Here is a 24,760-nt window from a genome sequence, read left to right on the forward strand (position 1 = left end):
CAGAGGCTGTTTATACTATCCTCATTTTTTTGGCTTCTTTTTTCTTCTTACTGTTCTGATTGGTTTTTTGCTTCCTCATGTTCCAAGTTATTGATTTGATTCTTGGCTTCATCAACTCTACTGTTGTTTCCCTGCAAATTGTTCTTTATTTCAATGTGTTTCCTACATCTCTGACTGGATCTTTTTTATGCTATTGAGGTCCTCCTTAAGTTCCTTGAGCATCCTTATAGTGTTTTGAACTCTGTATCTGATAGATTGCTTATCTTCATCTTCTTTTTCTGGAGTTTTGATCTGTTCTTTCATTTGGGCCATGTTTGTCTCCTCATTTTGGCAGCCTCCCTGTGTTTGTTTCTATATATTAGGTAGAGCTGCTATGACTCCCTACCTTGGTAGCATGGCCTAATGTGGCAGGTATCTTGCAGGGTCCAGTGGCACAGCCTTCCCTATCACCCAAGCTGGGTATTTGAGGTGTACCCTTCATGTGGGCTGAGTACACCCTCCTCTTGAGTTGAGGAGGGTGTACTCAGCCAAGTTGAGCTTGGTTGGCAGGTCAATGGGAGTGATTTACCCAGGCCAGTCAGCTGCAAGGATTGGCTCTGACCACTGACTACCAACCTCCGCCTCCGTGGAAGATCAGCTTGCAGAGGCAGGGTGTGATACTCTGTCGTGGCCTGTAGCTGTACACTGGGTATGCAGGCTCTGGGGGCTCCTGGGTGGTATAGGCCAAAGTCAGCCCCAACCTGTGTCCTGCCCAGGACCACCTTGCATGAGCTATAAAGCAATCTGAAATGGCTGCTACTTGTGCTGGGCTTGGAGATTCCCAGGCGAAACCAAGCTATGAATCTAGGCTGGCTGCTGCTAGTACCAGACCTGGGGCCACTTAGCAAGAGGTACAGGGGCCTCTGGGCTTACTGAGGCTGGCTGTAGCTTGTTTGATGGGATTTAGGAAGTTGTGAGGCATGAGCCACAAGCAGCCATTCATATGGAAAAGTCACAGTTAACTGTTTGGATGGGCTCATGAGGTGGGTGGGATGGAGTCTCATGGGATCTCCAGGGAGGGCTACACAGTGTTAGCCAGGCTGATGGGGCATAAGATACAGCAACTGGCTGCCAGCTGTGTGGCTCCATGGCGGGAGGGCTCAGAAAAGTGACAGTGGCCTCTTCCTGACTTTCTGTCTGGAAGAAAGCTGTCCCCCAGCTCCTGCCTTGATGTCAGACACTTCATTTCCTCCTTGTATGCCACTGATGCCTTTCAAGCTGCTACCCCAGTGCTAGAGCTCAGAGGGAGGGAGTCTGAGTAAGTCTGTTTGTGGGTTCTTTAAGGGGAACTGCTCGGGACTCTAGAAATTCTACCACCGACTCAATCCCTTCTGGATTTTGCAGCCAGAAGTTTGGGGGACTTATCTTCCTGGCACTGGAACTCTGGGCTGGGGGGCCTGGTGTAGGGCTGGGACTCCTCACTCCCAAGATATCCCTCCCAAATTTTTATCCACCACACATGGAGTAAGAGCAGCCCATTCTACATCTCCACCCCTCCTACCAGTCCGGATGGATGTGGTTTCTTTAATTCCGTAGTTGTGAGACTTCCATTCAACTCAATCTGATGGTTCTGAGTGAAGGTTGTTCTATATCTTAGTTGCAATTTTAATGTGGTTGTGTGAGAAGGCAAGCCATCTTTACCTCAGCTGCCATCTTCTCATTATTCTTTTCATGTTACTTATAAGGAAAACAATCTCAAAAAGGTCAAAGTCATGGAGTTCGTAAAGTGACACAGAAAGGATGTCCAGCCCTCTGATTTCAAATCCTGTGTTCTTTCCATCAAGCTCACTGCTTCACAAGAAATCTAATATGGCAAACAGATAAAAGGAAACTCATCAGTTAATACAATGAAGTGCTAATGGCAAAAGATCAATATAAAGCCCTTTGATCTATTTTGATATATGACTGACTACATATATCAGTGATTTCTCAATGAGAAATTTTTAAATGTTAACACTTTTGTGTTTCATATTGAAAGAGAGAAAAAGAAAAAATACTAAAAAAGAAAAAAAGTAAAATTTAGCAGGTACACTGACATACAGTCTCTAATTACTTCCTCATACCGGAAAGATTCTAAGTCAGAATCCTAATGAATCTTCTACTTAATCAAATATTCCACAATCCCAAAACAGACAAGTAAAGAGTTAACAAAGTCTATTTAAACACCTTTCAGTTTGGGAGTGCACTTTCCCTCTCCACCTAAGACTGAAGATTGTTATTTCTGGCTGCACTGAAGCACAAGTACGTCTCACCAGAGCACAGCAGGGCAAACCTGGGAGAGGGGCCTGGCCCCAGGGCCGCCTGGTGCCAGGGCTGCCTCATAGCCGTGCTGTTTTCTCTGCCGGCCGTGTGACAGTTGAACTGTTTTGCATGAATAAAGTTTCCTTCTTCGCTGCATCCCAAACTGAGGACTCCTGCTGACACTGAACTGGTGCCAAGGACCATCGACAGGTTGACAGACCTTACATACAGAAATAACTTAGGCTTAGAGGTAGCAAGAAACTTGCCCAAGGTCAAATAACAAGTGTAGAGTCAGAACCTGAACTCCTGTCTTTAATCTCCAAATCTATGATATTAAATGCTACGGTTTCTAGCTCTTGAAAGCAAGCACAATGTTTTTACTTCTTGGCTTAGTCTATACAGACTGTTATAACAAAACTACCAGTCTGGGTATTTTAAACAGTAAACCTTTATTTCTTGCAGTTCTAGAGGCCGAGAATTCCAAGACCAGGGTGCCTGCATATTTGGTGCTGTCTTCCTAATTCATTAATGGTCGTCTTCCCTCTGTGTCCTCACATGGCAGAAGGAGGCAAGAGAGCTCTCTGGAGTTCTTTTCAAAGAGCATGAACCCCATTCATGAGGGCTCCACCTTCACGACCTAATTACCTCCCAAAGGCCCTACTTCCTAATACCATCGTAGTGGGAGTTAGGATTTCAAAACATGAACTTTGGGGGCATACAAACATTTTTTTAAAAACCTTTCAGTTTGGGGAGATATGCATAACCATTAAGGACTTCATAAAGTCTTAATTAACCAAGGTGCCTCTAACACAGTCACTAGTTCATTCAGTCCTCTCAGAAACACTTATCTGAAATTCATCTTAGAATGGCCACATGATGCGCTGGCATGTTGAATTTGTCCTCATTTATGAATGGTAGATTAACTTTAAAACCCTAAATGATGCTGTACCATGCCTCTTACTCACTAATACACTTTCATGGTTCCAAACACCTATACATACACAATGGTTTACAATATAAAACAAAAATAAAAGCAAAGGCATACTCAGGGCTTGATGTAAGAGGAAAATGGAAGTAATATGCCTTATTATTTCAGCTGAAGAAATAAGGAAGTTAGGATCATTTATCTGCAAGCGCAATATTCTTAGACAACATCTCTAAAGGGCAGAATAATATATTCAGGCTTCCCTAAAAAATAGTGGATGATAATCTACAAGACACTAATTCAAACCCAAAATCCAAGACGAAAGAATAATTTATCTGACATTTCTATTTTAAAAGAAAAGGTTTTAATTTATATTTCTGAATTCATGGGTAAAGTTGACTTCACTAAAGTGAAGGCTTTAGAAGTTATAATATGCAAGCATATTAGTTATAATCTAAAGACACGAACTGAAAGTCTGTCTTTTAATATTTTATCCCTCCTTTTTTCCCCATTTCCCAGACAGGACCTTTACCTCAGTCGGGCCTATGGCCGTCTGAGCCAAAATCTCAGACTCGAACAGCACCTTCTTCCCTCCCTTCTGCACACTACTACGTTCCTTTTCCCAACTTAAAATTCACTCCGCTACAACTCCCACATCTGCAGACACAGTGCGCTGACTGTTCTGATTATTAGCTAATGGGAACTACATACATTAGAGCTTAAAAGACTATCGATAGCCTGAATATTTCTAAAACACTACTATAAAGGACACATGGACGAAACCAAGGGGGAGGGTGGAAGCAGGGGAGGGAGGTGGGTTTGGCTGGGGTGGGGAGAAAATGCAGACAAGTGTAATTGAACAACAATAAAATAATTATAAATAAATAAATAAAATACATTTTAGCTCCCAAAACAATAAATAAAGAAATAAAACACTACTACAAATGCAAACAACAAAGCATTTCAGTCCATTGTTATATTGAAAAAAAAAATTGCACTTCATCCTAAAAAATCTTCAATTCAAGGTTGCTAGGGGCACAGATTAAAACTAGATTTAAATGCCTCACCCAAAAGCCTCAAAACACGCCAATCCCCAGACACATTTACAGAAATTTTGAATAGGGACTGACAAGCATTTTGGGGTATATGTCTAAATACACAAACCAACAAGGAAGTACAAGACTCCCTTGAAAATATACTAGCTGCTATATATGTGTCTATGTGCATGTGTGTGTGTATCAGTGCATCCCAGGCATTGTTCTAAGAATATAAATACACGTGTGTATATAATATCATTTCATGAGCACAAACACTAAGAGGTAGGGGCTATAATTCCAATTTTCAATATGAGAAACCATGGCTTTGAAAGATTAAAAAGGCTTCTGGTCAAGATAGTGCAGTACATTCACTCAAATAATAATTAATATATAAACATACCAAATATGTAAGTAAACAATGCATAGCTGGCTCAAAAGATATATATAAGTATCTCTCAGTGATAGAGAACATAAGTGCGAAATGGTAAGCAATAACGAAACCCAGGGTTTACTGGCCTCCTGGGCCAGAAGCAGGCAGTGGCAGTGGCAAGTTTGGCTTCCCAGGTGAACAGGGACCAAAATCGCTCCACCTAAGACAGAGGACCTATTAGAGCTAGGCCAGAGCTAAGGCTGGGGTAGGACTCCCTTATAAAGAAGAAAACTTGCCTGCTCTGCTAGGGACTATGGCTTATGGGAAATAACTCCCATAAGCAGGACACAGACACAGCTTCAAAACCAAGAAAGAAACCAAGCCTCTGCTAGTCCTGCATGTAATATCTACAATACCACCAATATCTCTGAGGGGCAATAACTCTAAGCCTGGCTCTGGAACTGGGGTCCAGAGGCAAGCATAAAACTATTATACCAGGAGGAAAGTGAACACTGAGGGACAGTGAAAGTTAACCGCGTTTCAAGAATATTGTACATTCTTAGTATTATAAAATAACAATGCTGTTATATTCTGAATGGCATTCCAGCCTCCATTTCCTGAATGTACAGCTAAGACTGTTTCAGGGGCTCCCTCCTACCCCTCTGTATTTATAAGATAAATCCTCGTTACCTAAGAAAACCAAAAAGAACCTAACACTTTTAAATCTTTTCTACCTTCCCAACGAACCAGCAATCATAATAATTTTAAAGATTATTTAAATGTAGTAAAGTTACAAAAACCTATTTCTAACTGGTAGCCCCTGACAACTCCAACACTAAGTGTCTAGTTCCCCAGTGAAAGCAAAATGTCTTCATAACTAAACTTGCTATGTCTAGGCAAACTTTAAGCAATGTAGGATCTCTCAAATTTAGCCTTCCTATTATCAGCCAGACACAGGACTTTCCTACCACTAGGAAGGGAGTGGTTTCCAGCTTTAGGATGACACAATCAAAAGTTTCTGAAAAAGAATTAAAAATAGTCTCTAGAAAGAATAACTCTTAATTAAAAGTGTGTTTTAGTAAAACAAGCATAAAATTAATAATCTATTACTTAAATTCTAGGCCTACCTTTGCCACTAACTAGCTGTGTGGCTGTAGCTAATCTCACCTAGGCTTCAGGTTCTTTATAAAACAAGGATAAAGTCCCTGGGCTCCACTTTATAAAGTTCTTTACAAAGTCTCTTGGGCTGTACTAATTCCAACATTATAACACTCTTTTAAACATGATAGGAATGTTTGCTAAAGGTAGACGAATTCAGCATTACATGTTTTCTAGAGCTTCAAAAAACTTTGTAAATGTTAATGATGCTTATCCATCATTCCCAGGAGGAATAAAAACCACATAAGTAGAATCTATAAACAAACAAACCATTTTTTAACATAAGTTTTCCAAAACACTTTTTAATATGGTTACATATATGCTAGAACTTTAATTGAGATGTAATTTACTTGTACTAAAATTCACTATTTTTCAGTTATACTTGAGTTTGAAAAACACATAGTCATATAACCACAACAATCAAGATATAGAACAGACATAAACAGAAACCATCCCCAAAAATGTTCTCAAACCTTTTGTAGTCACACCTTCTCCATACTCCTTGTCAACCAAAACACCATAAAAATGGAATCATACAATACATGTAGCCTTTTGAGTCTTGCTTCTTTCACTTATCATAATTCCTTTGATATCCATCCACGTAGTTGTATGCACTGACAAACGGTACTCCAATGTATGGATGTACCACCGCTTATCAATTCACCAGTTGGAGTACATTAGGGTTTGTGTCCAGGTTTTGGCATTAGCATACATTTCTGTGTGACTATAATTTTTCATTTCATTGAAGTAAATACTTAGGAGTGAAGCTACCAGATTATGGTAAGTATACATTTAACTGTTCACGAGAATCTGCCAAACCATTTCCAAAAATACTGTACCAATGGTGAATGAGAGTTTTTTAGTGGTTTTAAGGACGAATAAGTTCAGATCTTGTCACAAGTTTCATAGAAAGATCCTAAATGAATCCCAATATTTTCAGAGGAAATTATTTTCCTATGTCCTCTTTATAGAAAGAAGTTAACAAAAGATGTAAGACTTTAATAGTCTTTAAAATAACGTTATGTTTGAAATCACACTCACAAGCTCTACAGGTTACTAACTCCGTGTGTGTGTGTGTGTGTGTGTGTGTGTGTGTTTCAATCCATTTGGCTACAATGTGGGTTTAACTTGCTTCTTTAGAATGGGAGATTCCACAACACACAGATGATGTATTATAGAATTGAACATTTGAAACCTATGTAATTTTATGAGCCAATGTCATCCCAACAAATTCAATAAAAATTTTTTTTAAAAATCACTAAAAAAAATAAAGAATGGGAGATTCCAAGTGGTTAAGTCTGTACAAATGCCAGCCATTTTAGACATAAATGAGAAGAAAGCTGAAAGAAGAAAGACATATAAGATTTGATCTTTTCAACTCATTTGTTCAACTGGCCTTCAGAAATAATTCTTAGTTCTTAATGAGACCACCTAATTATGAACCCTCCACTTCTCCCTATCAATCTCCTGGTTTCGCTTTCTTTTTTATCCATTTTAGATTTCACAGTTCATCAATATACTTCCTCCTCACACTCAATTCAGTGTTTCCCATGTCTCTTTTCTCTCCCACTCTGCTAGCAACTCCAACTAACCTTCATGTCTGCAACAGGGCAGTAGACTACTGAAGACACTGCAGTGAGCCCAGGTACTGTCATAAATTCACGATTAACATCCTCAACCTCTGCAATATTACTCTAAAAGCTCCCTGTAGCGGCTGTTTTATATCTTCCTCAATCCTTAAACATCTCACCCCTCCTCTCCATTCTTCCCACCCCTTTTAAGAAACTTTCATTAAGAAAATAGAAGCCATCAGGTGAAAGCTCCCTATTCTTCCCACAACCAAATCTACAAATCCCCCCAAATGAACCAGTCATCTCCTTTTCCTCTACTTTAAAATGAATAATCATCTCTGATTACTATTAAGGGCCACAGAAATTTGCTCTTTATATTATCTTCCCTGCACTTAAAGATTTCTTTCCTTCCATAATTTACTCTCCTGTGTCATCAATCTTTCCTTTAAAAGACCATCCCTATTATCATGAAAATATGTACCAATTATCTCCCATTATATATATTTTTAAAGGAGTCCTTCATTCCCTGCACAGCCAGGCTGTACTTCCTCCCCCATTTGTTACTCTTTGTAGCCACAACTCTCAAAAAAGTATCAACTCCCACAGTCTCTAATTTCTAACCTTCATTCACTATTAAACTGCTCTAAACTGGTCCACTTCCACAAGTTCATTGAAACTGCCCCTCAAACAGATGGCACTTTAAAAGGGATGAATGAAGAGAGCTCAATGGAAAAACTACTAACAAAAGTATGTGCAAGATTAAGATAACATAATTTTTATTTTAAATGTACTATTATTTTTGTCACATACTCTCAAATGGCAATTTTCCTATGTATTTATTTCCTTATTGTATACCTCCTTCCACTACACCATAAGCTCCATGAGGGTAGAAATTATTAATTCAATTCAAGCACCACTGAGAAAACCCACTATATGCAAGGTATAAAGAATAATGCAAAGGGACATGGATCCAATCCCCTGTATGTACACAATGTACTTAGGAAGAAAAATGTATACTTAAATATAATGCAAAGCAGACAATATGCCATGTAGTATTGGAACAAAGTACTATGGAATCAGAAGATAAAATGTAGAGAAAGTGATGAATAAGAAAGCCTTCGTGTAAGAAGATAGTTCTATGATGGCTTGGAAGAAAAACAAAGAAAAAGCATTTAAAGAAGACCAAACAGACTTAATGAAAAGTCAAAAAAAAGAAAAAGGAAAGGGCATATAGGAAGAGGAGATTAAAAAGATCAATGGAACTAGAGCAAAACAAGGATTATTAATGTCTACAAAGCGTCCAAGGATGAACTAGTCCCTAGTGAAGAACTGCACTGTGCTCACTGACAGCACACCACACCCAGTGGTACAAGTCACACTATGCACTGCTCCTGAGTCACAAGAAGGGGGCCAAGTTGACTCCTGAGGAGATAAGAGATTTTAAACAAAAAACCACCAAAGGAAATTCAGAGCATATGATGAAAGGGAAAAGAATGCCAAAATCAGCAGTCTTCCAGAGGAGCAGTTCAAGCAGGGCAAGCTTGCTGCATGCCTTGCTCCAAGACCAGGCCAGTGTGGCCGAGCAGATGGTTGCGTGCTAGAGGGCAAGGAGCTGGAGTTCTATCTGAGGAAAATCAAAGCCCGGAAAGACTAATCAATCCTCTTCTCTCCTCTCTTAGTAATTAAGGTGTTTATTCCAGAAAATAAATAAATTAAATATTTAAAAATAAAATAAAGACCCAGAGAAGTAAAAACATTGAGCCAAATCTAGAGTATAGCAGCACAGGAATTAAACTCACATTCCATGATTTATTCAAGAATTCACGTTCTCTCATTCAATACATACGAAATGCTTCCCATCCACCCCAGCTTCTTTGTGTCACCCACGATACCAACAATGAGAGCAAACCACAAGTGAGAAAGCCACAAAAGCCAATACATACTGTGATTTCCTCCCATCCCCAAATCTTTCCAAGAAATCGACCCAAAAATCGAGCCTTCCCTCAAAGATTAATCTTATCTAAACCCAAACTAATGACAAAGATGAATTCCAAGGTTTCAGTATGCAGGGGATTCTGAAAGAAAGAAAAGAATTTCTGATTCTGTGTCAACACATCATAAATATCTATGATATCGAGTATGTAAGGTAGTGTTGTTAATTTAGGCCCAATATTTTTCAGGCACAAATTCCATTAACCTCAAATCTCACTCAGTTTGTTTCCAAAGGATGCTAAACATTTATATTTAGAGATTTTTACAAAGACAGTTAAAAAAACACTGTTGACTGTCTGAAAGTAACTGTTCCAGATCTAACACTCAACTAAGGGAAAGAGAGAAATGACATCTTCTCTAGGAAAGCACTCAATATCAGGTTACTAGGGTTATCCACCATCTGTTAATGCAGACAAAACTTTCCTCCTACAAATCACCCCCACCCTGGGATTCATTACAAGAGAAACTGGTAGAGAGCCTATTTGCAAACTTAGAAATCCCCACTTAAAACTTTGGCCACTGCTACCACACAATGATATACTACTCTATAAAGCACGCAGAATTGACTGCATTTAATTTAATCACTTTAGCACTGAGGAGTAAGAGTACAAGCTCTGGAGCCAGACTATCTAGGTTTGAATCCTAGTCACTACTTGCTCTATGATTTTGGGCAAACTGCTTAACTCCTGTGCCTCAGACTCCTCAACTAAAAAATAAAGATAATAATAGTAACTACACTCATATGGGTGATTAATGTATGTAAATTGCTTAGAACATGCCTGGATATAATGTTAGCTGCTGCTAGTGTTATTTTTATCTGATGCCCTTACTAGACTATCAGTTCTCCCTTGTGGCTCAGATGCAGAATGGTTTACCTGCCAGATCATGCAATTTTAATGTTTCTGAATCAATGATTCAATATACCAAATTCAAAAAATAGCTCTGTAAAACAGCCTGGAGTATTCCTTTTGAATCATTCACTTATCAGTCAAGCAAAGTTCTGACAAACATTACTCAACAGAAAATGTTTACTTAACTCCAAGAAATCTATATAAATTATCACTATGATTTGGAACTTCTAAAATCTTATACTTGAAATAAATGTATTTCACTGTGCTTTTAATTGCAAATTAATCTGATATAATTCAGATTAATAAGTCTAGGTCCATATACAGTAATTAAAACACATTGAATCTTTTATTAAGATATTTACTATCAATCTGCAAATTTGCCTTTGTAAAAGATTTAACAACAACAAAAGAGAATAGGTGCCCAGCCCAACATCTGCAGTCATCTGGAAATGTAAATGAAAACCATTCTATGATATCACTTTACACCCATGGGAATGGCTGAAAATCAGAAATACTAACAACTCAAGTAAGTGGTGGAGAAGACATGAACAACTGGTGAACACTGCTAATGGAGAACCATTTGGCAATTTCTTATAAAGTTAAACACACATCTACCCTGTGACCCAAAAGTTTCACTCCTAGGTATTCAACCAAGAGAAATGAAAGGTCTGTCCAGAAGGTATCCAGCCATGTAATATAAAAAATTGAGACATTCATTGAAGAAGATACAAGATACAAGAAACACTGCTCAAACTAAAAAGTTTTTGCACAGCAAAGGAAATCATCAACAAAATAAAAAGACAACCCACAGAATGGGAGAACATATTTGCCGATATATCTGATAAGGGGTTACTATCCAAAATTTATAAAGAATTTACAAAGCTCAACACAAAAAAGAACAAACACCTCAATTAAAAATGGGCAAAGGACCTGAATGGACACTTCTCCAAGGAGGATATACAGATGGCTAATAAGACATATGAAAAGATGCTCAGGATCACTAATCATCAAAGAAATGTAAATTAAAACCATAATGAGACATCATCTCCTATCTGTCAGAATGGCTGTCATCAGTAAATCAACAAACAATAAATGCTGGCAAGGATTCCCCTTTCTGCACTGTTGGTGGGAGGGCAGACTGGTGCAGCCACTGTGGAAAGCAGTATAGAGATACCTCAAAAAATTAAAAATGGATCTGCCGTTTAAGCCAGTGATCCCAATTCTGGGAATATATCCGAAAGAACCTAAAACACTAATTTGAAAGAACATTAAGAACCCCTATGTTCATTGCAGCATTATTTACAATTGCCAAGATATGGAAGCAGCCCAATTGTCCATCAGTAGATGAGTGGATAAAACAACTATGAAACATTTACACAACAGAATACTACATGGTCATACAAAAGTAGAAAGTTTTACCCTTTGTGACAGTATAGATGGACCTGGAGAAAATTATGCTAAGTGAAATAAGCCAGTCAGAGACAAATACCACATGATTTCACTCATATGTGGAATCTAATGAACCAACTGAACTAAAAAGGAAAATGGGGACAGACTCATGGATGGAAAGTAGGATGACAGCTAGTTGGGGAGGAATTGAGCAAAAAGGAAAAAGGACTCATGGACATGGACAACAGTGTGGTGACTGCTGGGGGGAGGGGGGATGTAAGGGGACTAAATGGTAATGGGAAAAAAATACAACAAAGATTAAAAGAAATAACACAGCCCTGGCTGCAGCTCAGTGGATTGAGCGTGGGCTGTGAACAAAAGGGTTGCCGGTTCAATACCCAATCAGGGCACATGCCTGGGCTGCGGGCCAGGTTCCCAGCAGGGGGTGCACAAGAGGCAACCACACATTGATATTTCTCTCCCTCTCTCCTTCCCTTCCCCTTTCTCTAAAAATAAATAAAATCTTTTAAAAAATACAAAATAAAAATTTAAAAAGGAAACACTGTACATAGGACAATGACTCCTCAGTCCCATTCAAAGTAGGCACCTTGAGACCTTACACAGTTCTCCCAATTGCCATCAGCTGCCCCATCGTATTTTCCTAAATCTCATCAACGTTCTGAAATCTCTTCCCTTTCAACGATTTTGGGAAAAGTCAAAATCCACACAGTGCCAAATGTGGGCTGTAGAGGGTCTGAGTCACCTGGGTGATTTGATGTTTCGCCAAAAAAACTGCACAAGACATGATGCATGAGCGGGTGTGTTTTCATGATGAAGCTGCCAATCACCAGTTGCCCATTGCTGCAGCCTTCTGAATCATCCAAATAGTTTCTGCAGAGGAATGTTCAAGCTTAATGCAAAATTTGACACAGATTCATTGCTCTACTCGCTCAGTCATTTTGAATGCGATGACCACACAATACACATGCCCATTCAAAGGCGTCTACCACCCCCACTGACTAGTACAGTGAAGTCGTCACTGTTCATTCTTGTGCATGCCAGCCCACTCTCCTTGGCTCCCAGGTTACACTAAGGTTACGCAAATAATTCTCATTATATTAACAATGGTTGGACTTTTTCCAGACAGACCTCATTGTGTATGTTCACAGACTTGTACAAGAATGTTAATAGCAGCATTATTCATAAAAGGCAAAATTAATAATGCAAATGTCTACCAACAGAATTGAAAAACATCTGATATAACCATAAAATGGAATACTGGGCCACCTAGGAAGTTATCTGTTATTTATAATAATGATTCGACTTTACTATTAAATGAAAATCTTATTTTTATTTTATTCAAATTGTGTCTCATTTTAAAATGCATTTTGAAAATCCTTAGTTGAGGATAATTTTTATCCTAAAAATAACCTTATTTTTTTGTTTAGTAACTCACTTGAATTTTCTTGCCACAATATAAACTTTTTTCAAAAGATTTTATTTATTTATTTTTAAAGATAGAAGAAGGGAGGGAAAAGAGAGGGAGAGAAACATTGATGTGTAAGAGAAACATCAATTGTTGCCTCTCTTATACCCCCAGCCGGGGACCTGACCCAAAACCCAGACATGTGCCCTGACCAGGAATCAAACCAATGACCTTTCAGTTTGCAGGACAATGCCCAAACTACTGAGCTACACCTGACAGGGCCACAGTATAAACTTTTGAGTCATTGTTTACTAGGTGCTTTTAAGGCACAAATAAATCTCAGGGTTTTATTAAGTGATATTCTTACAGAAACTCTTAAATGTATTTGCACTTTTTTTTTTTTTTAACTCATTCTTGGTGCACATTCATCCTGAGTAAAATGTTTTCTCTAGAAATTATGCACATATAAAAAGATGACTGGCTTACAATGACTACTGTGATGAAAACTGTTGTGGGGAAATATAACTTGGATTTCAGGTAAATTGAATTCTTAAACACTGGTTTAGAGATTACTTTAATAATACTGTATTTATTTTTTAAATATTTTATTGTATATGCTATTACGGTTGTCCCAATTTTTCCCCCTCTGCCCTCCTTTACCCAGCCCACACCCCACTCCCACAGTCAATCCCCACACTGTTGTCCATGAGCACAGGTCATGCATATTATGTTCTTTGACTAATCCCTTCACCTTCTTTCAACCAGTCTCCACCTCCCCTCTCCCCTCTTATAGCTGTCAGTCTGTTCCATGTTTCTATGCCTCTGATTCTATTTTGCTCATTAGATTCCACTTATAATTGAGATCATATGGTATGTGTGTTTTCACTGGCTGGCTAATATCACTTAGCATAATAGTCCCCAGTTCCATCCATGCTGTCATAAAAGGTAAGAATTCCTTCCTTTTTAAACTGCTGCATAGAATTCCACTGTGTAAATGTACCACAGCTTTCTTATCCACTCATCTACTGATGGGCACTTAGGCTATTTCCAAATCTTGATTATTGTAAATAATGCTGCTGTGAACAGAGGGGTGCATATATATTTCTGATTTGGTGTTTGGGGATTCTTAGGATATATCCTAGAAGTGGAATCACTGGGTCAAAAGGCAATGCCATTTTTAGCTTTTTAAGGAGACTCCATACTATTTTCCACAGTGGCTGTACCAGTCTGCATTTCCAACAACAGTGCACTAGAGTTCCCTTTTCTCCAGATCCTCATCAGCACTTGCTATTTGTTGATTTACTAATGATAGCCATTCTGACAGGTATGAAGTAATATCTCATTGTAGTTTTAATTTGCATCTCTCTGATGACTAATGAGGTAGAGCATTTTTTTTCATGTCTATGGGCCACCTGTATGTTCTCCTTGGAGAAGGGTCTATTCAGATCCTTCACTCATTTTTTAATTGGATTATTTGTCTTCCAGGTGTTGAGTCATATAAGTTTTTTTACATATTTTAGAGATTAAACCCTTGTCCAATATATCATTGGCAAATGTGTTCTCCCATATAGTGGGTTCCCTTTTTATTGATAATGGATTCTTTAGCTGTGCAGAAGTTTTTTAGTTTGATGTCGTCCCGTTTGCTTATTTTTTCATTTGTTTCCCTTGCCCTAGGAGATACACTAACAAAAATATTGCTATGTGAGATATCTAAAACTTTACTGCCTGTGTTTTCTTCTAGGTGTTTTATGGTATCACACTTATATGAGTTTATTCTGTATGGTGTAAGTGGGTGGTCTAGGTTTTTTTTTTTTAATGTACCAATTTAGTTCTCCCAACACCATTTATTAAAGAGATTGTCTTTACTCCATTGTATGCTCTTCCCTGCTTTGTCAAAGATTAATTGACCACAGAGACTTGGGTTTATTTCTGACCTCTCTATCCTGTTTCATTGATCTATGTGTCTGTCTTATGCCAGTACCAGACTGTTTTGATTATAGTGACCTGATGGTATAGTTTGATATCAGATATGGTATGTGATCCCTCCAACTTTGTTCTTCTTTCTCGAGATTGCTGAAGCTATTCAGGGTCTTTTTCGTTTCCATATAAAGTTTTCGTTTCCATAAAGTTTTGGAATATTTGTTCTAGACCTGTGGAATATGCCATTGGTATTTTAATAGGAATTATGTTGAATCTATAGATTGCTTTGGGTAGTATGAACATTTTAATGATGCTGATTCTTCCAATCCATGAACACGGTATATGCTTCCACTTATTTGCATCTTCCTCAGTTTCTTTCTTCAGTGTCCTTTAATTTTCTAAGCACAGGTCTTTTACCTCCTTGGTTAAATTTATTCCTAGATATCTTTTTTGTTGTTGTTGTTGCAATAGTAAATGGCATTTTCTTAGTTTCTCTGTTAGTTCATTATTGAGGAATAAAAATGAAATTGATTTCTGAGTATTGATTTTGTATCCTGCTACTTTTCTGAATTCATTTATCAGGTCTGGTAGTTTTTGGTGGAGTTTATAGGACTTTCTAGGTATAATATCATGTCATCTTCAAATAATGACAGCTTTACTTCCTCCTTTCCAATTTGGATAGCTTTTATTTCTTCTTTCTGTCTGATTGCTGTGGCTAGGACTTCCAGTACTATGTTTAGTAAGAGTGGTGAAAGCGAACATGCCTGTCTTGTTCCTGATCTTAAGGGAAATGCTTTTATGTTTCGCCTATTGAGTATGATGTTGACTGTAGGTTTTTCATACATGACCTTTATTTTGCTAAGGTATCATCTCTCTACTCCCACTTTGCTGAGAGTTTTTATCATAAATAGGTCCTGGATTTTATCAAATTTTTTCTCTGCATCTATTGATATGATCATGTGACTTTTACCTTTCATTTGTTACATCATGTATGACATTTATTGATTTGTGAATATTGTACCAACCCTGCATCCCCAGATAAATACAACTTGATCATGGTATATGATCTTTTTAATGTACTGCTGACTCATTTGCTAATTTTTTTTTTTTTGAGGATTTTAGCATCCATGTTCATCAGGGATATTGGCCTATAATTTTCTTTCTTTGTTGTGTCTTTACCTTGTTTTGGAATTAGAATAATACTGGTCTCATAAAAAAAAAAAAAGAGCTTGATAGTATTCCCTTTTCTTGAATTTTTTGGAATAGTTAAAAAGGAAAGGTGTTAGTTCTTTGAATGATTAGTAAAATTCGTCTGTGAAGCCATCTGGTCCAGGACTTCAGTATGCTGGGAATTTTTTGATTACTGTTTCAATTTCATTAGTTGTTATCAGTCTATTCAGGTTTTCTGCTTCTTCCTGATTCTGTTTTGGACAATTATATGTTTCTGGAAATGTATTGATTTCTCCCAGGTTGCTCCATTTCTTGGCATAGTTGTTTATAGTATTTTCTTACAATCCCTTGTATTTCCATGGTATCAATTGTTACTACTCCTCTTTCATTCCTGATTTTATTTATTTGGGCCCTCTCTTTTTTTTCTTAATGAGTCTGGTTAAAGGTTCATCAATTTTGTTTATCTTTCCAAAGAACCAGCTCCTGGAATCACTGATCTTTGAATTGTTTCTCTATATCATTTATTTTCACTCTGCTCTTGATTATTTCCTTCCTTCTATTCACTCTGGGCTTTGTTTGTTGTTGTTTTTCCAGTTCTTTTAGTTATAGTGTTAGATTTTTAGTTTTTATTGTCTTGAAGCAGGCCTGTAATGCTTTGAACTTCACTCTCAGGACTGCTTTTGTTGTGTCTCATAGATTTTGCGTTGTTGCGTGTTCATTTTCATTTGTTTCTAGGTAATTTTTGATTTCTTCCTTGATCTTGTTGATAACCTATTCATTATTTAATAACATGCTATTTAGTCTTCATGTATCAGAAATGTTTTTGAGGGTTTTTTTCAGAACATTGATAATTATTTGTTTGTTTTGTTTTAAAGATTTTACTTATTTATTTTTAGAGAAGGGAGGGAAGGGAGAAAGAGAGGGAGAGAAACACTAATGTGTGAGAGAAACATTGATCGAACGCCCACAACCTGGGACTGGCCTGCAACCCAGGCAATGTGTCCTGACTGGGAATCAAACCAGCGATGTCCTGTTTCACCAGCCAGAGCTCTATCACTGAGCCACACCAGCCAGAGCCATTTTTGAGTTTTTTAATTGAGGTTGATTTCTAGTTTCATGACATTGTGATCCAAGAAAATGCCTGATGTGATTTCAAATTTCTTCAACTTGTTGAGACTTATTTTGTGTCCTACAACGTGGTCTATCTTTGAAAATGATCCATGTGTACTTGAGTAGAATGTGTATTCTGCTGCTTTGGGATGAAATGTTCTGTAAATTTCAATGAAATCCATTCAATCTAGTGTGTAGTTTAAGGTCACTGTTTCCTTGTTGACTTTTTGTCTGGAAGATCTACCCACTGGGGACAGTGGGGTGCTAAAATTCCCTACAATTACTGTATTACTGTTGATCTCATCCTTAAAGTCCACCAAGATTTTCTTTCTATATTGAAGTGCTCCTATATTAGGTGCATATATGTTTATAAGGGTTATGTCGTCTTATTGGATTGACCCCTTAAGTATTATGCAGTGACCTTTGTCTCTTGTTATGGCCTTTGTTTTAAAATATATTTTGTCGGATATAAATATTGCTACCACAGCTTTTTTTGTCTCCATTTGCATGAAATATTTTTTTACATCGCTTCACTTTTAGCCTGTATAAATCTTTTGTTCTAAAGTGGGTCTCCTGTCCAGATCTGTCCAGAAGGTATCCAGCCATGTAATATATATATAAAAAAAGAAACATTTATTGAAGATGATATAGAATACAAGAAACACTGTACATAGGACAATGACACCTCGGTCCCCTTCAAAGTAGGTACCTTGGAACCTCCTACAGTTCTCCCAATCTCCATCAGCTGCCCAGTCACATTCTCCTGAATCTCATCAACAGTCTGAAATTTCTTCCCTTTCAAAGGTGATATTAGTTTTGGGTAAGCCAGAAGTCTCAGGGTGCCAAATCTGGGTTGCAGAAGGGCTGAATCAGCTGGGTGATTTGATGTTTCACCAAAAAAAAACTCTATAGGAGACGTGATGATGCATGAGTGCGCATGTTGTTGTGATGAAGATGCCAATCACCAGTTGCCCATAGCTGCAGCCTTCTAAATCATCCAAATCATTATTGCAGAGGAGTGTTCAAGCTTAACACAAAATCTGATGCAGATTCATTGCTTTACTCACTCAGGCATTTTGAATGCAGTGGCCACACAGTACACATGCTCATTCATTGGCGTCTACAGCCCCCACTGACTAGTACAGTGATATCGTCATTGTTCACACATTTGCATTCTAGTCTACTCTCCTTGGCTGACAGGTTACATTGATGTCGCGCAAACCGTTCTCGTTATATTAAGAATGGCTGGACTTTTTCCAGACAGACCTCATATATGTGTCATGTTTTCTTATCCATCAGCTACCCTATGTCTTCTGATTGGAGCATTTAATCCATTCATATTTAAGATTATTTACAGATACTTCACTCGTTGCCATTTTTTTCCTTTATACCTATGCTTCTCTCTGTATATATTGCTTCTTTTTAAAGCAGTTCCTTTAACATCTCTTGCAATGCTGGTTTGTTGGTACTGATCCTTGAGCCTTTTTTTTTGTTGTTGTCTGAGAAGCTCTTTATTAAGCTTCAACTTTAAATGATAGCCTTGCTATCACATAGTAGTCTTGGTTGCAGGTCCTTGTTTTTCATTACTTTGAATATTTCATGCCAGAACCTTCTGGCCTGAAGTGCTTCTATTGAGAAATTAGCTGACAGACTTACTGGAGGTAACTAACTTGTTTCTCTTGCTGCCATTAAGATTCTCTCTTTGTCTTTAAACTTTGCCATTTTAATTATGATGTACTTGGTGTGGGGTTCATCTTGATTGGGACTCTGTGCTTCCTGAATTTGTGTGACTTTTTCCTTCACCAGGTTAGGGAAGAGTTCTGTCATTATTTCTTCAAACAGGTTTTCTATCCTTTGCTCACTTTCTTCTCCTGGTATCCCTATGATGCAGATATTGTTACATTTCATGTTGTCTGAAAGTTCCTTTAAACAATCCTCATTCTTGTTAAGTATTGTTATTTTTAAGTATTTCTTGCTTTTTGTTGCTCTTATTGATCTTTTTTCCTATCTTGTCTTCCAAAATGCTGATTCAATCCTCTGCTTTATTTCAGATTCTGCATTCTTCATTTCCAACTCGTTCTTATTCATAGTTTCTATGTCCTTTTTCATGCTGGTGTAATTCCCACTAAGTTCCTTGTAATTGAAACAAAGTCCCTTGAGCATGCTTATAACCATACTTTTGAACTCTGTCTGATAAACTGCTTGCTTCAATTTCATTTAGCTCTTTCTCTGGTGATTCCTCCTTTTCTTTTATTTGGGGGTTCTTTGTCTCCCCATTTTAGCTGGCTCTTTTTGTCTGTTTCTATGTATTAGATAGATCTGCCTTGACTCCCTGTCCTTGTGAGGTGGTCTTGTGTAGTAGGAGTCCTGTGAGACCCAGAGGTGCAGTCTCTTTGATCTCCTGAGCTGGATGCTCTAGGAACATCCCTTGTGTGGGTTATGTGGGTTCTCCTGTTGTATTTGGGTCTTGATTGTTGCTGGCCCATTGGTGGGATCACCCCTCTGGCTGGCTGACTAAGAGGCACAACATCCACCCCATCTTGTACACAGGTGCTGACAGAACAAAACAACACACAAAAAAGAACCAAAACAAGCAAAAAAACAAAACAAAACAAAAAAAAACACAGTAACACCAACAGCAAAATCAATTACAAAAGAGCAAAGAATAAAAATGGAGATATAGAATAGTAAAAGAAAAAAAAGTGTATGAGAAAAACCAAAGAAAAGAAAAATGATTATGAGAGGAAAGAATGAAGAGAAACAATAAGAGTAAGAAATAGAGCCCTGACTGGTGTGGCTCAGTGGGTTGGGCATCATCCCACAAACCAAAAGGTCACCAGTTCAATTCTGAGTCAGGGCACATGTCTAGGTTGTGGGCCAGGTCCCTGGTTGAGGCATGCAGGAGGCAACCATTCAATGTTTCTCTCACACATCAATGTTTCTCTCCCTCCATTTTCCTTCCCTTCCCTTATCTCTAATAATAAACAAATAAAATATTTTTTTAAAAAAAGAGTAAGGAGTACAAAGAGGAAAACAGCAAAAAAGAATAAAATTAAGAAAAGGAAAGAAGAAAAACAGAGTAAGAAAAGGAAAGAGTAAAGTAAGAGATCTGAAAGAAAAATAGAGACAAAAATAAAAAATTGAAGTAAAAATAATAAAAAGACTATGAAAAAGAAAAAATAACAAAAACAATGAAAAAGAACAAAGTGGAATTCATCTCAGCTGAATATAGTGCCTGCCTGCTGGGTTCTACCTTTGGATAGAGCTCTGATGTTGTCTGAAGCTGGTGTAGGCCAATGTTAGATGCTGTCCACATCCAGCTCTCCGCAGCCAGTTCAAAGCTACAAGTGACCCATAGTTTGTGGCTATTTCCTCTGGGCTTAGCTACACCTGAATAGGCCACACTACACTGCAAGGCTGGCTTTTATCAGCACAGGTAGGTCCCAGGGGTGGGTCAGCAAATGTCTCATGGCACCCAAGTATTTGCCTCTAGCTGCTTCTGCCTGCTGACCTATGGTCGGTCAGTCTTTGTCTAGTTAACCTGCTTCTGAGAGGGCTTCTGGCAGAATTGGGAGGGGGGGACCCCTGGGTCTCCTGTGGGAGGTGCTGTTCAGACTTTAGGGGAAGATGGTGGGTGTGCTCCCCAGACTCTTAGGCCCACATCAGAGTCTGTCCAGGATTACTTCACTGAATTTGGCAGGGCAGGGCCCCTAGTAGGGCTTGTGTCCCCACTCCAGAGCTCAGGTCTGCTGGAATCCAGGAGGGTGTTTCTATGGCTCTCCCATGAGGGGGAAGCACCAGTCTAGATCCTGGGAAAGTGCCTGGAATGGCTGTGCCCTAAAGTCAGTATCTGACACTCCCTGAATCTGCCCATGTTGCTGTCTTCTCAGCAGGGGTTAAGATGCAGGGTGGGGCAAGCAGTATTCCATAGGTTGGGGTGAGCAGGATTCCAGTGGGTGGGGTAATTATTTTTCCCCTGGGAGGGAGTTGTTCTTCTCAAGAAAAATGGCTGCTGCACTATCAAGGTATGTCCCAGTGCAGGGATCCTAGCAGCTGCTCCCCTACGTCTCTTCCCAATGCCTCCCACTCCAGGCTCTCCTCAGGTGACTCCAGTCCATGCTACCCTCCCTTCACTGGAGCACAAGGTGAGTGGCTATGAAAGTAAAACCTATGCTTTGACCCCTTAAAAAAAAATAGTTTTGTCTCCAGGGGGCTCCGTCTCTCCCTGGCAGAGAAAAACCCTGTGGCTTTTCACTGCTGGATGCTACATGGGCAGCTGATCCCAGCACTGGTGCTCTGTGCTTGGGAGCCTGGTCTAGGGTCCAGGCTCCACTCCTCTCAGCTCCCGCTGCCATGCTGTAACCTCAGCCTGCCATAATGGCATTGCATTTAAAAGGACACACTATTCCTGTAATTTTCTACTGATTAAGGTTTCCTTCATAAAAAATAAATAAACTAAATGAATCTAAAAAACATGTTAAGGAAAAGAAGTCAGATAAAAAGGGTACAGTAGACCCCCTTCCTCATCCATGGTTTTGCTTTCCACAGTTTCAGTTACTCACAGTCAATCACAGTCCAAAAATATTAAAATTTCCCAACCATTGCCATCATCTGTTCCTGACGTCCAAACATCAACATCATCATGGTTCGATACTCCAGGATCATCCAAAGGAGATGATGATCCCTCTGACTGTGAAAATTAATAAGGTGAAACCTCACTACTACTAAATAATGAATAGGAATCTTAGTAGACTTTAGTAGAAGTCTACTGTGAGGAAGCCTCCTCACTCTGGAGTCATGGGACCAGAAGGAGGAGCTCTCATACTGTTCCACTGGAGGCCCACTACATGGAGAACTGTCAGTTATAGACCCCAACAGGAAAGAATCACCAGTTATAGGCCCCAAAGGAAAGGTGTACATTGCATCTCCCACAAGAAATCAACTACCCCAGCAACTCAACCAATGAGGAACTCTCATCAACCTGGACTCCTGCTTTAATCCAGTGAACTTTCATTCAAAACAACTTCCAATTTCCTCTTTTTTCTCTGTAAAATAATGGTCCTCTCTTTTGTTTGTTGGACTTGCCCATGGCTTTTGCTATGGTTTGCTTGTCTCAAATTAGAATTCTTTGCTGTGCCCAAATAAACTCATTTTTGCTAGTAAAATAATGGACTGTTTTACTTTTAAGGTCAACATGATGTAGAGTTGGAAGGTCGATAGTTGCCTAAGACTCTGTCAACAATGACTTCATCAATCACCTCACTTGATCTCATGTAGGCATTTTGTCATCTCACATCAACACATGAACGATGAATATAGTACAATAAAATATTTTGATAGACCACATTCACATAATTTTTATTACAGCATATGTTACAATTGTTCTATTTTATTACTTTATCAATCTCACATCATCACAAGGTGAGTAGAATACAATAAAGTATTTTGAGAAAGATACCACATTCATATAACTTTTATTATAGTATATTACCATGATTATTCTACTTTATGACTGTTGCTAATCTCTTACTGTGTCAACTTTATAAACTGACTTTATCATGGGTATATATGCATGAAAAAAACAGTACATTTGGGATTTGGTACTATCCGTGGCGTCAAGGATACACTGGAGGATCTTGAAACATATCCCTCATGGATATGGGGGGAACTACTGTAGATATTATTCCATTTATATGAAATTCAATAACACACAGAATTAGAAAGTAGCTGCAGGGAGTGAGGGCAAAACTAAATTGAAAGGAACATGAAACAACTCTGTGCCAATAATTTATGTAAATTAAGTCACAGCTTTGCAAATTATCCAACCCTACTTCCACAAAAAAATTAACATCCACTCAAAAAAAAAAGGACAAAGAACAAGAAGATAACTTCACCAAAAGGAAATACTTACAGGTTAATGATCATATTTAAAATGATCAAATAAATACATATTTTGGAAACCAGTTACTACTTTCTCCCTATCAAATTAGAAAATATTTTAAAATGATAACACTTCTGGAAAATATAAATATTTCAATCTCATATCTTGCTAATGAGAACGTAAATTGGTACAACATTTCTAGAAAGCAACTAAGAAATGTATACCTTGACTTAATAATTCCATTTACAGGAGTCTTTTTTTTTTTAAGATTTTATTTATTTATTCTTAGAGAGAGGGGAAGGGCAGGAGAAAGAGAGGGAAGAGAAATATCAAGGTGTGGTTGCCTCTCACGCAACCCCTACTGGGGTCCTGGCCCACAACCCAGGCATGTGCCCTGTGCCCTGACTGGGAATTGAACCAGCAACCCTTTGGTTTGCAGCCTGTGCTCAATCCACTGAGCTATACCACCCAGGTAGGAATCTATCTCAAGAATATAGAAACATGGACAAAGATTTGTGTTTAGTAATATTCCCTGAAGTCTTATTTATGATTATTGGAAATTTATTCATCTAAATGTGCACACTATGAAATTGGTTGTATAAATGATGATATATCCATTAACAGAATATTCTTCAGCGATTTTACACTGTTTTCAAATAATTGCAATGATATTAGAATGTATGTTTAAAACGCAGCCTCCAAATTATATCATAGTAAAAATATACATGAGGAAAAAATAGAGGCAATAAATGTTTATGTAATTTTTTTAAAAAAAATTATGAGCCAACACCATGGAAACTACAATTATATCTCACAAGTATCTGGGCTTCACTGTAAGAACACAAGTGATGCCCCTCACTCACTAGGTCTACTGGAGGGGGATAAAAGAAATAATAAGAAGAACATTCACTAAAGGAACATACCATTAAGTATTATTTCAGACACAGATGAATAATCAACTAATCAAATGATATCAAAGTCCTTCAGGGCATGTTAACAAATCTATGAAAAGTTACAGAATTCAATACAATGCAAATATATACCAATCATGTTTAATTTGAGCCAGAGAAAATAGTGAGATGATTTAGTGATTTTCCACAGAACTGAGCTCAGCTCTTTTACAAAGAAACAAAAGAAGGGAAAGGCACAGCAAGAAGTCAAGCCAGGAACCTGATTTCCCAGGAAATTAGTTCTTCCTTGGCAAAGTATGGGCCTCATATTCTAAAGAAGCAGAACTCTACAAATAGAGATGAGACACATAAAATTCAAATACTCTGGGAAAGATATATACTTTTCCCTTTGCTCTTAAGATCTCCAAAAGAAAATAACTAATGCCTATTAAAACATATGAAAAGTTAAAAGCCTAATTTACAGTTAACTGTTCTATAAACACAGAATAAGTTTCTTTCAAAATGCTAAGTAAATCTCAGAAGTTGTAAAATAACTGTTTTTATAATTTTTTAAATGAAAAGTAAATACCATGGTATTTCTCACTTTCATCTAGGATTACATGGAACCACTTTGATATTAATGGTATTAATTCTGGATTTTAAATTTACCAAGGTTAATAAAAATCATTGTAATTCTTCTCCATAATGTTTTTACATAAGACATTTCCTTGACGCTCCAATTAAAGAAATCCTTAGTATTTGATCTTCCTTTAGAAAAAGACTACATAAT

General features: G+C 38.0%; 1 protein-coding gene across 10 annotated transcripts in view; it reads right to left on the reverse strand.

The window, feature by feature from the left end:
* Nucleotides 1–24,760, reverse strand: part of NUMB (NUMB endocytic adaptor protein) — a 121,965-nt gene that overhangs the window by 85,062 nt on the left and 12,143 nt on the right. The window contains exon 2 of one of the 10 annotated variants that reach the window (XM_053929026.1): nucleotides 12,337–12,464. The exons of the other annotated variants lie outside the window; for them this stretch is intronic. The gene's annotated coding sequence lies outside the window, so the exon portion shown is untranslated. The remainder of the gene's footprint in view (nucleotides 1–12,336; nucleotides 12,465–24,760) is intronic. 10 annotated transcript variants of the gene reach the window in all.

The sequence above is a fragment of the Desmodus rotundus genome, chromosome 7 (genome assembly GCF_022682495.2).
Source record: "Desmodus rotundus isolate HL8 chromosome 7, HLdesRot8A.1, whole genome shotgun sequence".
In the NCBI taxonomy this organism is placed as follows: Eukaryota; Metazoa; Chordata; class Mammalia; order Chiroptera; family Phyllostomidae; genus Desmodus; species Desmodus rotundus.